Raw genomic sequence first — 14,304 nt, forward strand, 5'->3', positions numbered from 1 at the left:
ATAGCAAGGACTTCAACTTGAAAGTGTTCACAGATGCTGATTGGGCTAGTAATGTAGATGACCAGAAGAGCACAACCGGTGGTGAATTCTTCCTTGGTGGTAGACTGGTCTCATGGATGAGTAAAAAGAAGAGTTGTATCTCTCAGTCTACAACAGAAATGGAGTATGTTGCAGCTTTCATGAACTACACTCAGACAATTTGGATGAAGCATGTATTGAAAGGCTTCAAAGTTCTTGTATCAGAACTGGTAAGTATATTTTGTGACAATACTAGTGCAATTAATATCTCCAAGAATCTGGTTTTACATTCTAGAACCAAGCACTTTGAGCTTAAGTATCATTTCTTGAGGGAAAAGGTTCAGAACAAAGACATTGCACTGGAGCATGTGTCCAGTAAGGAGTAGTTAGCAGACATATTCACCAAGCCTCTCCCAAAGACTAAATTTACACACTTAAGAGGTGAATTAGGGGTACTGCCCCTTCAGGAGATGAACTAAAAGCATATGTTCCACATCAGTCAGGTATTGCATAGTCAAATTTATTTTGGATTCATGTATTGAAGGATGCTAGTCCACAAGGGGAGTAGCATAATGGAACAGGGAATCTTGTGCCTCCTTTTTGGCATTGTTGTCAAAGGGGGAGAAGATGTGAAGCAGAGAAGGTATCTGTAGAAATTTGGGGAGAAGAAGTGAAGTGGAGAGATACCTTTGTATATTGCCATCAATGCCAAAGGGGGAGATTGTTGGCATTATGTGAACCGGTATGAGGACATAATGACATTGTATGCTGTCATTGATGTCAATATGTTCCAGAGGTGTGAACCAGCATTTGTGCCAAAGTGAAGTCGTGTACTTGTTCAAAGGTGAACCAGCATATGGTTATGGAAACTGCCACATGGGTTGTTCAAAGGTGAACTGGCACATGGGTTCGTAGTCTCAACTTTAGGGTTTCCGGTTGAAGTGCTTAAAGTCTGTGTGGCCCAACCCGTGACTTTGTGCGATGAGTTAGCATGATAACAATGAACAAGATTGTGTTTCCATGTAAGCCCTGTGTACATGAAGGATCGTGCATGAAGAAGATCTTGCCTATCTACCTCGGGAATATGAGAAGACTGTAAAATGATGATAACGTGTGATGGGTTATCAGCCACTATGGAAATGATGGAAAATGAAAGATGGAGATTAATGCAGTATGCTCAATGCTTAGGATTGAATCATTTGAATTCCTTAACCTATTAGGTTTAGGGTTTAGGGTTTATGCTTTCGACCTAACTATTTTCTATAAGGTCGATGTTGTGACTCTTTCTAGGGTTGTTGGCAAAAGTTGTGTGTGAGTATCCAAGAGAAAGGATACGTGTTTCTTGCCACACCAAAAGGAGAGAAGTGATACCTACAGAGTGTAAGTCCAAAAGGAGAAGAGGAGCTTAAGCGGATCTGTATTGGCATTGAGTGTTGTTACCAGATCATAGTAATACCTATTGATCTCTAACCACCTCAACAATTGGGAAATCCCTTAACGGGGTAGCCTTAACTAGCTTGTTGTAAATCCTTTAACAGGGTAACTCTAAGCTACTGAGTTTGAAGTCCTTTAGCTATTGAGTTCTTGAAATCCTCTAACAAGGTAACCTTTAACAGGGTCTAACCCTTAATCGGGTATTGTAGCCATCCCTTAACTAGGTGATCTCTAACAGGATCAGTTCCTAGTAGAACCTATTGTAATGTCTTTAACCCGACAAGGCTCCTAATAGAGAGGACTTCCAAAGAGTTCAAAAATAGCTTGTGGCTATTCATCCCCACCGTGGTTTTTCCCAGTTGGGTTTCCACATGAAAATTATGTGTGTCATGTGTGATGTTTTTATCTTGTGATGCTTTGCTATTGTTTGTCAAGCATATGATGGTTTTGTTTTATGCCTATCAATAAAACATGTTTAACTAGCTGCTATTATGATCTGATGATAGATTACCTATTTATGCATAAGAGTGAACTAGTAGTGTAGTCTCAAGTTGAGTGAAAGGATAAGTGAGTAATCGGTTAATGCTTGCCTCAGACATTCTTAGCTTTACCGGTTGCACTATGTTTCAAACCGGTGTCACTGTTTGCTAGTCTTCTGAAGTGTTTGTTGTCAAACCGGTTTAAGAGAAATTGTTTTGTATATACTGATTCACCCCCCCCTCTCAGTACTGGTTTGGTACTATTTTCTCATCATTGAGTTATCAAATACTTATGTAAAAGGATGACAATTCAATGAACTCGTATGATAGAGGATAGGACAGAGATGAGATTCTAATAGACATAGTTTTGACGACTAACAGAGACTTGTTTTTCATAAGGACTAAGTTTTTGATGACTGACATAGACCAATTTTGGACACGAACAAAGTTTTGATCACTAAGTTGTTGATTTTTTTTCTCCAGTTTTAGTATTTCAAGTTTTAGTTTTAGGGATGAAAACATAGTAAACACGCAAGATGTATAATGACTTCAAGAATAGCACACTAACCCTACAGAAGTTGGCTTAGACAAGAAAACATTTTCTTTCAAACTTAGGTACACACCCAATAGCTAATCAGAATATGGCCGCTAAGTCTCATGCAATGGATTCTCAATGCCATATTAGCCGACTCCAAATGCTAATGGGGGAGCGATATGGCAAGAGTCTTGGGAGAGTTACTATCTCTCTTGCACAAAGATTATCCCCCTTTCGGAGGTGAATCAGGTAGCCTCTATCTTATAGTTCTTAGTTAGGAATGTTGGTATTTTGGATATGTTGATATGGTTTTGTCATTGATGTCAACACTTGTCAAACACTTGAGAACACTTGGAGATCTTTGGTTATGTTCACCGACATGTTCAGTGACTTATGCAAAGTCATCAAAATCTGGTTAACCGACAGGTTATATTATTCACTGGCACTGAGGATGATCTGTTATCATCTAGATATTACTTGGTTATATAAAAGACATTGTTTGGACACTTAGTTTTGGTGATTTATTCATTGGTCTAATCAGGTTTGCATATTTGTTGTTACAGGCAGATAGGTCTAGGTTATGGACCGACAAGCATATCTATTCCAGATTAGCACGACACGTCATGAAGATGATTTATTATTATTGTAAATGCATTAAGCTGACATCATGCATCACATATTGATTCATTTGTAATTGAGTTTATTGTAATATCTTTTAGTGAGCCAACCTACTCATTTGGTCTTAGGTTATGGTATAAATGTAAGATCTCATTTATGAGATTGATATAGGATTGGAAAAAGGATTGTAATAAGGTATATGTGAATATAAGTAGAGCTATACATGCAGACATCATTCAAGATTGAAGGAAGGTTTGAAGAAGGAAAATCAGAGCTTAACCAGTACTGAATCCATCATATGAAGATGCTATTCTGAGCAATACATTATCATTGGATTTAACCATCCAATTGTAGTCAGTGTGACTCTCATTTTGTGATTGAGCAGTGAGCTCTATGCAGTTGGCCTTTTTGCATGTGGAGAGTCGATATTGTACACATATACTATCTGCAGTAGTATCATCTAATTGTGGGTAAGGTTTCCCATCATGGTTTTTCCCCTTACAAGGTTTACACGTACAAATAACTTTGTTATATGTTGTGGATGTTATTGTCTTTCTGTTTCATGCATTAAACTTTATCGGTACTGCAATTAGCTGTTAAACTATCTACCGACATTAAAGTTTGGTTTACCGGTATTAAGCATTAAGTTTGGTTAAGTTAGTTTTGGTTTGTATTTATTAGATAATTGATTCACCCCCCCTCTCAGTTGCCTCTAGGACCTAACAATTGGTATCAGAGCCTATTCCTCTTTTTGTAGAAGTTTAACAGCTTGAGGAGATCCAATGTCTACTAACTATTTCAGGAAGGATAGCCTAAAGCTTGATGGAACTAACTATGGAATATGGAAGATCATAATGGAAACACATTTGAATTGCATTGGAAATGACATTTGGGATGTTACAAAAAATGCCTATGTTGTTCTTACTCAAGGTCAACCTATTTAACCAACCTTGGCTAAAGATGATGAAAATGATTGCAAAGCAAGAGAAGCACTTTTGAGCGCATTGTCAGATCAGCAAATCATGGGATTATCAGATAGATCTACTGCTAAAGCTATTTGAAATAAATTGGAAAAATTGAATGAAGGTGACACCACAGTCAAAATTGCAAAAATGGAATGTGTCCAGGTCAGGTATGAAAATCTGAAAATGGAAGAAGATGAAAGGATTTCTCCTTTTATGGAAAGAGTAAATGAAATTGTTTTGGGTATACAATGTTGTGGAGGAACCTTAAGTGAAGATGAAATTGTTTCTAAGTTTTAAGAGCTTTGCCACCGACATATAAAATGAAAGTTACTACTATTAATGAATTGAGAACAATGCCTAATACATCAGTATCTAGAGACACTTTGGTTGGAAAAATTTAAGCTTTTGAACTTGAGGAATTTGGTCTTGTTGCTACTATTAAGATAGATTTAGCTTTCAAAGCATCATCATCATTTGTATCATCATCATCATCATCTAAGAAATCTGATTGGAAATCCTTTTATACAAGAGAACTTGACGAAATTAGAAAGGAGAATGAAGAACTGAAAGAACTTGAAGCACTATTTGCAAGGAAAATGACTAAAGGTCTAGTTGGAAGTAAGTATGAAGGTAAAGAACCATTTAAATGTTTTAACTACAATAAGATTGGTCATATGGCTTCTAGGTGTCCTGATAGACATGCAAGATTGAAAGAAGAAGCTAAAAGAACATATAAGCCTAACCCTGAATATCAAAGGTACAGATTTAAGAAGAAAAGAGACAAATCATGTTACTATGTTGATGAAGGAGTTACTGATGATTCTAATGAGGAACCGATAGACAATGGATGGGCTTTTGTTGCAATAACAAAAGATCAACCGATACCTACTATTCAACCGATAGAGTAGGCCCTGGTAGCTAAAATTGAAGATAAAGATGAATGGATTATTGATTCTGGATGTTCACATCATATGACTGGTGACAAGAGTAAATTCTTAACCTTTCAGGAATACAATGGAGGTCTAGTAAGATTTGGAGATGACAAAGCTTGTTTGATTAGAGGAAAAGGCACTATATCTTTTGATGGTAAACACAATACTGATAATGTTTACTATTTTGAAGGTTTGAAGCATAATCTTTTGAGTGTTGGTCAATTGGTTGAAAAGGGATTTCAATTACAATTCAAGAATGGTAAATGCAAAATCATGAATAGAATTGGTTTGGAAATTACAACTGGTAATTAGACTAGAGGTAATATCTTTCATTTGAATAACAATGAGAAGACATGCTTGACTACACATATTGATGAAAGTTGGTTATGGCATAAGAGACTGTGTCATGCAAATTTTGATTGCATTGTGAAAATCAGTACAATTAAGGCAGTAAGAGATTTACCTAAGATTATTAAGCCTCACAATCTGGTATGTAAGGAATGTCAATTTGGAAAGCAAGTTAGAGCATCTTTTAAGAGTATACAAGAAAAATCCAATAATGTTCTTGACTTAATTCATAATAATTTATGTGGTCCAGCAAGAACTAGAAGTTTACAAGGAGATAGATATTTTATGCTAATCATTGATGATTATTCTAGAATGTGTTGGGTTACTTTTCTTGGGGAGAAATTAGAAGCTTTTGGGAAATTCAAGCTATTCAAGGTGATGGCATATAATAAAACCGGTAAGAAAATCAAATGCTTGAGATCAAATCAAGGAGGTGAATTCACATCTAAGGAATTTAATACATTCTATAAAGTGAATGGAATTAAAAGACAGTTATCAACACCTCGTACACACCAGTAGAATGGAGTTGTGGAAAGAAAGAACAGAAATATTTTGGATGCAGCTAAATCATGATATCAGAAGAAAATATACCTCATGTTTATTGGAGAGAAGCAGTCAATACAACTATTTATACATTCAACAAGGTTCACATCAAAGGAGAAACCGATAAGACCCCTCATGAACTATGGTTTGGTAATACTCCTACTCTTAAATATTTCAAAATATTTGGAAGCAAATGTTATAATAGAAGAGATGAGTATATTGGAAAATTTGATCCTAGAAGTGATGAAGGAATATGTATTGGTTATTCATCTAAGAGCAAGGCATATAGATGTTTTAATAAGAGATTGCAGAAAATCATTGAAAGTGCAAATATGAAGATTGATGAATAGTTTAGAAGGTACTTGGACTCTAAATCGGAAATAGAGATAATATGAAATGAACCTACTATGAGCACACCGGTACATAATGTTGATCTAGTCACACCGGCTTCATCTAAAAACACCCTGGTATGTAAGATTGAATCACTCTAAAAATCAAATGATTGGGAACAAATATCAAGGAGTTATGACTAGAGGAAGACTAGCAAATGAAGAGGTATGTCTTATTTCTCAGATTGAACCAACAACTATTAATGAGGCATGTGAAGATAAACACTGGATTAAAGATATGGAAGATGAATTGGAACAAATTGAAAAAAATAACACATGGACATTAGTTTCCCTGCCTAAAGACAAAAATGTAATTGGAACTAAATGGGTATTTAGAAATAAAATTAATGACGATGGTAAGGTAATCAGAAATAAAGCAAGATTAGTGTGTAAGGGATATTCACAAAAAGAAGGAATTGATTATAATGAAAACTTTGCACCGGTAGCTAGAATTGAGGTAGTCAGATTATTCTTGGCTTTTGTAGCACACAAGAACTATAAAGTATATCAAATGGATGTTAAAATTTGCATTTTTGAATGGTGATCTAGAAGAAGAAGTTTACATTGAACAACCTAATGGATTTTCTTTGACAGATGACAAAGATATGGTTTGCAGGTTAAGGAAAGATTTATATGGATTGAAGCAAGCTCCTAGAGCTTGGTATGCTAGATTGAACAAATATCTTTTGAAGATTGATTTCACTAAAGGTAATGCTGACAATAGTCTATATTACAAAGTGACTAATGATGACATCTTGGTTATTGAAGTTTTTGTTGATGATATAATCTTTGGAGGAGAAGATGAATTGTGTAAAGACTTTTCTAATAAGATGCAGGAAGAATCTAAAATGTCTATGATTGGGGAGATAAAATTCATTTAGGATTGTAGATCTCATAGACTGATAAAGGTATATTCATAAATCAATCAAAGTACTTGAAGGAATTACTAAAGAAATTTGGCATGGAAAACTCTAAACCGGTAAGCACACCTATGACTACAACTGATAAGCTATCTTTGAAGGATGAATCAACACCTGTTAATCTAACTAGGTACAAGTCTATGATAGGAGGTTTACTGTATTTGACACAAACAAGACCTGATATTATGAATGTAGTATGTATTGTTTCAAGATTTTAGAGTAATCCTAAAGAAAATCATGAATCAACAATGAAAAGGATTTTTTGGTATCTACAAGGAACTACAAATCTTGGTTTATGGTATCCTAGAGATGAATGTTAGGATTCCCACAAATACTGAGAGGGGGGGGTGAATCAGTATCTAACTAGTTATAAGATTTTCTTAACTTAAAACATGAGAGCATATTAATACTGTGTATCGGTAAACAAAAAGTAATGCAATAAACAGAGACAAAAGCAACCACATGAAAAACACACCACAACACAATATTTTAATGAGGAAACCCAGTGTGGGAAAAACCTCAGTGGGATTTGTGACCCACAATATTCGCTTACTGGCCAATAAGAGAATATTACTGCTACAAGAGGGGCTTGTACATGCAGAAGGCCAAGTGCCTAGAGCTCATTGCTCAATTACAAAATGGGAAGTCTCACTGACTTACAAAATGGATTATATAAATCCAGTGTCCTGTACTACTTCAAAATAGCATCTATAATGCCAGATCGAATACCGGTTTCTGCTCTGCTTCTTACATAAACCCTTAACCTATAATTTGTATAATAGGTCTGCCTTATTTCACCTAATTACATTCCTCTTTCAATTCTTAAATGTTCTACAATGATCTCTCTTATATAAGAGTCATTTTACAACTTGCCAAGTCAGCTTACAATGATTTTTCAATAATAAACAAAATATATTAACAATAAAATTCATGTCGGCTTCTGTGTTGGTATGCTTCCTTTCACTGCCAGTGCCGGTGATCTGTGTGCCAGTGTAGAATCTAACTTTGTTGGTGCCAATGGATTGCCTTTATAGTGTCATAGGATTGTAAGGTTGCCATCAATGACAAAACCTTCAATCACCTACAATGTCTCATTGGAGTGTGCATATTCCAACAATGAAAACTTTGACTTGTATGCATACAAAGATGCAAATTGGGCAGGAGATGTAGATGAGAGAAAAAGCACCACCGATGGAGCATTCTTTCTTAGTAGAAAATTAATCTCTTGGTTGAGTAAGAATCAAAGTTGCACATCTTTATCAACAACAGAATCAGAATATGCTGCAACAACAACTAATTGTACATACGTATTATGGATTAAGCAAATGTTGAAGGACATAAAGGTAAAATGCAAGGAACCCATAATCATTTACTGTGATAATATGGAAGTGTAACATCAGAATTAGGAATCATCAAAGCAATATATAAAAGGACATATTATTCATTATTAGCTCAATCACACATTACAATGATCTAATCCTAAGCACACTCAATAGAGACATAAAAACAAAGCATTCAAAAGCAAATATCATGCAAACCAGATAACAATTTGGATGCTTCTTCCATGCGGCTCCATTGTTCTTCTTTCCTCTTCAAATGGATTTGTGGATCTCACCTACAAGTGCACATACAATTGAAAGCAAGATTGACTTTGATGAAAAGCTCAAGAGTACTAGAAGCATAAGTTCAATAGTCTGATCGGGATTCAAGAATCAAGGGATTTGATTGAAGAAATTCATCCAATTTATAGACAAATTGGAGAGATGGATCAAATTAGCATGAAATTGATATTAGAAGCAATTGATTTCAAAATGGGAAAAATGAGTGAAAAGAAGAAGGTTATGACACCTTCTATGTCATGAATTATGACATATTGCCAATGCAAAGCTTAGAGAACTAGAACCTTATGACATCTTGCTATGTCAAGAGTATGACGCACGAAGCACAAAGATAGGGAGAACTAGAGACAAGTTAATTAGGTGGAAATTGCAATTAGGAAATTAGAAAATAGGTGGAAATTAGGAATTAGGAAATAATGAAAATTAGAAATTAGGAAATTAACAATTAGAAATGATGAAATTAGGAATTAGGTAAATTAATTAATAATTTGTCATTTATTAATTAATTCACAAAGAGGAATAATTAGCCAATTAAATGAACATTTAATTGTAATGAGAAGACTTAGGATAAATAAACAATTTATTAATCCTAAAGGAAGAAATGACACACACAAGTTTAAATGATTAAATCACGAAACCCTAGAAGATGAATTAGGTTTTGAAAGATAATTGACTCAATTTGATCATGATTTTGGATTGATAAATGACCAATGTGATAAATGATTTGATTGATAAAATGCGCCAATTGACGAGGAACAATGACAAATTGATCCAAATTGACATAATTAAGACAGACAATGATTGATAGCAAAATTGATCACAAAATGACAAGATCGACAAGAGGACAAGAATCGACGACAAAATGGATTGCAAGACGACAAGATTGAAAATGACCACGATCAATGACAAATTGATCGCAAAATGACAAGATCAAACATGACAATGATCGATCGCATGATGACAAGATTGAAAAGAGGACAAAACCCTAATTAGGATTGACGATGTCCAAAATGATAAGATTGATGAGAGGACAAAACCCTAATTAGGATTGACGATGTCCAAAATGATGACAAATAAGCATGCTCATTGATGCAACAAGATAAAATCGATCAAAATCATGACTGGATAATGTTGTCGACAAGACCAAATTCGAGGACGAGATGATTGAAGAATATAGAAGAATGACTCGATGTTCGCAAATGATAAAGACCAAGTGCGTGACATAGGAGAAATGTTAATGCGACGCAAAAACCTAAAATGAGGCAATGCGCAATTGTTAAAGTATGACTTCGCAAGCGTCGACCATTTTTGGGTGTCTACATTTTGCCCCTCTTTGAGACAATGCGATTTTAAGCGTTGTTTCAATGAACAATAACTAAAATGCCCCAGATAATAATAATGACATATGCATGCCCCCTCGAGGAATTGGCCGGAAACATGCGGAAAAGAGGCCAATTGATGGATAAAAATGATAGGATCGAACGGACTGACAATCGGAGATCGGATGCATGAAGGACAAGAAATGTAAGGTGCACAAGACTGCGACCAACATAAGATGGAGAGGATGCATGTCCATCTATGCAATGACAAAAAGCTATAAATGAGACCAAGAGGGTGAAAATTGCTCATTTGCACTAGCTAAAGAGGAAGATTTGTTGCTCTGGACAAGGACACTTGCAGATAGATGGCGAACATTCCAGTGGCAGATCACCTTGGAGAACGTGTACGCACATTCAGATGATCGGACGACACAGGAGCGGCGGTATGTATCTCGAAAACCCATGTGTTGAATTTCATGAATTTGACTCGTTTGCGGGACATTGCGCGGCCCACAAGGGATGCAAAAGAGGACTTCTGTGCATATCATATCATATGTCATAATCATATCGGAGTACAAAATCGGACTATCTATCCTAAGTATGGCCCGCAGGCTGACTACAAAATGTCAAAATACATAATGTCCCCTATCTGTCATAAGGAGCATGTGCCTCTGTCACTGGGTGCTCCCTCTGTCCTCCTCATCCCTGCCATGTCTCGCAGATGATGTCCCTCCTGGTCCTGGCTGTGGTGGTCTCACAGGTCCACTCACCCCCATGCTGCTCAATGACCTCCGAGAGCGTGACCTGCTCTCTGTCCTCGATCATACCCGATATGAAGGTGCTCTCTGCTCTGGTGGAACAACACCCTCATATAGTGTCCTCCAATACAGTCTCTCCTCTCCGGTCTCTACCAGCATCTATGCCATCTCCCTTGCACTCGCATCCCTAATCGACCCAATGAACTCAGTGACTCTCTGTCCCTCTCGCTGTGCCTGAGCTATGGTTGTATCTCGAGCCTTTGTGAGTCTGGCTATCTCCGCTCTGAACTGCTCATGCTCTCTCTCCAATGTCACAATATAGTCCTGCTGACTCGCTATGGTAGCCCTGTACATCTCCACCTCCTCTGTCCTAGCTATCCCCGGCTCTAGAGGAATATCCTGCAATGTCTCCTGATCAGCTGAGTCTGGCTCATCATCGTCCTCCCCACCATCATCTCCGTCCCCATCATCATCATCCCCCTCATCCTCATCCTCATCCTCATCCTCCTCCTCATCCTCATCATCTCCCTCCTCTCCTGTGAGTGGGAAGTCTTCCTGTCTCCTAGGCACTGGAATATCAGGATCAGTCAAAGGCACTGGCCGTCGTTGTGCAAACCATGTCTCATACTCCTCTGTCGTCCCAGCATCCACCACATCTGACCACCACTCCCACTGTCTCTGCTGTAGCTGTGCAAAGTTGGCATATGCTATGTGTGGCTGAATCATACTCCCCCATTGACTCGTCTCTCTGTGAGATCGGGCAAAGCATGCCATCCTCCTAAGTACATCCTATGTCTCTCCAAACTGTCGTCTGACCCTCTCTGGCGATTCACTGGCCGCCCAATCAGGTACCTCTCCTGTCTGCAATATGATAGCTCCTCATGATCATCTGACCATCCGGGGCAATCTCGATATGGCCTCCATATGAACTCTCTCAGTCTGTCTAGCTCATGTCGCCAGTACAATATGTATCCAAACAGACCCTGTCTCAGTGCTCCCCCATAGCTATACACATATGGTCAGTGTGGTACTACCTGTCTCTCTGTAATCGGTCGACATATGGCTATGTGCTCAAATGCCCATACCTGTAGCAATGTGACTCCACAACTCAAAGTCTGCACTCCTTGATATGCTATCTGATGCAGCTAGAAATACAACATAGCCAGTACACATGGTCCCCATGCATACACTGTCCCCTCTATCACCATCCGCTCTAGTACTCTTCCCCAGCCAATAGGGAATCCATGTCCTCATCTATCCCCTGCTAGAAGACATGCTATCACAACTGCTATCACCACATATCGTCGGTCATACTCGGAAGCCATGCTCTCCCAGCCGATCTCCCTCTCGATAATGTCCAGATCATCTGTGTCGCACTCAAATAGCCTGCATAACACGTCTCTACCTGTCACTGGGTCATACTCTATCATCTCCCCATGTATCAGAATGTGGAGGATGCGCCATACATCCTCTAGAGTCACTGTCGCCTCGCCAGTCGCCAAATGGAATGAGGAAGTCTCCGAATGCCATCGCTCTGCCAATGCGGTAAGCAATCCTATGTTTGCCCTAATCTCGGGCATGTATGTGATGTAATATATCCCCAGTCCTGCTAATGTGTCTCTCTCTGTGCTCCTGAGTCTATGTCATAGCATGAAATAGTCTGGTCGATTCTCCCGCGTGATCAACGGATACTGTCGACTCTGCATCACAATCGGGGCATCATTTTGGTAGTTTTAGGGTTTGCTCCTATGGGTTGCATTTCCTCATTTTCATGTCCAATCAGGGTATTTTTCATCTACATTGGCCTATCCCACCCTTGTCCCCCCTTTTCAAGTCATTTGCATGCAATTTTGAGTTAAAATTGGGTCATTTATGCACACTTGCGCCTGTGTCTTACATCACATACATGCCCGAGATTAGGGCAAACACAGGATTGCTTACCGCATTGGCAGAGCGATGGCATTCAGAGACTTCCTCATTCCATTTGGCAACTGGCGAGGTGACAGTGACTCTAGAGGATGTATGGCGCATCCTCCGCATTCTGATACATGGGGAGATGATAGAGTATGACCCAGTGATAGGTAGAGACGCGTTATGCAGGCTATTTGAGTGCGACATAGATGATCTGGACATTGTCAAGAGGGAGATCGGCTGGGAGAGCATGGCTTTCGAGTATGACCGATGATATGTGGTGATAGCAGTTGTGATAGCATGTCTTCTAGCAGGGCATAGACGAGGACATGGATTCCCTATTGGCTGGGGAAGAGTACTAGAGTGGATGGTGACAGAGGGGACAGTGTATGCATGGGGACCATGTGTACTGGCTATGTTGTATTTCCAGCTACATCAGATAGCATATCAAGGAGTGCAGACTTTGAGCTGTGGAGTCACATTGCTACAGGTATGGGCATTTGAGCACATAGCCATATGTCAACCGATTACAGAGAGACAGGTAGTACCACACCGACCATATGTGTATAGCTATGGGGGAGCACTGAGATAGGGTCCGTTTGGATACATATTGTACTGGCGACATGAGCTAGACAGACTGAGAGAGTTCATATGGAGGCCATATCAAGATTGCCCCGGATGGTCAGATGATCATGAGGAGCTACCATATTGCAGACAGGAGAGGTACCTGATTGGGCAACCAGTGAATCGCCAGAGAGTGATTGAGATGTACCTGCCAGAGAGGGTCAGACGATAGTTTGGAGAGACACAGGATGTACCTAGGAGGATGGCATGCTTTGCCCGATCTCACAGAGAGATGAGTCAGTGGGGGAGTATGATTCAGCCACACATAGCATATGCCAACTTTGCACAGCTACAGCATAGATAGTGGGAGTGGTGGTCAGATGTGGTGGATGTTGGGATGACAGAGGAGTATGAGACATGGTTTGCACAACGATGACCAGTGCCTTTGACTGATCCTAATATTCTAGTGCCTAGGAGACAGGAGGACTTCCCACTCACAGGAGAGGAGGGAGATGATGAGGATGAGGACGAGGACAAGGACGAGGATGAGGATGAGGATGAGGGGGATGATGATGATGGGGATGGAGATGATGGTGGGGAGGACGATGATGAGCTAGACTCAGCTGATCAGGAGACATTGCAGGATATTCCTCTAGAGTCGGGGATAGCTAGGATAGAGGAGGTGGAGATGTGCAGGGCTACCATAGTGAGTCCGCAGGACTATATTGCGACATTGGAGAGAGAGCATGAGCAGTTCAAAGCAGAGATAGCCAGACTCACAGAGGCTCGAGATACAGCCATAGCTCAGGCACAGCGAGAGGGACAGAGAGTCACTAAGTTCATTGGGTCGATTAGGGATGTGAGTGCAAGGGAGATGGCACAGATGCTGGTAGAGACCGGAGAGGAGAGACTATATTGGAGGACACTATATGAGGGTGTTGTTCCACCAGAG

The sequence above is a fragment of the Cryptomeria japonica genome, chromosome 3, assembly GCF_030272615.1.
Source record: "Cryptomeria japonica chromosome 3, Sugi_1.0, whole genome shotgun sequence".
Classification (NCBI taxonomy): Eukaryota; Viridiplantae; Streptophyta; class Pinopsida; order Cupressales; family Cupressaceae; genus Cryptomeria; species Cryptomeria japonica.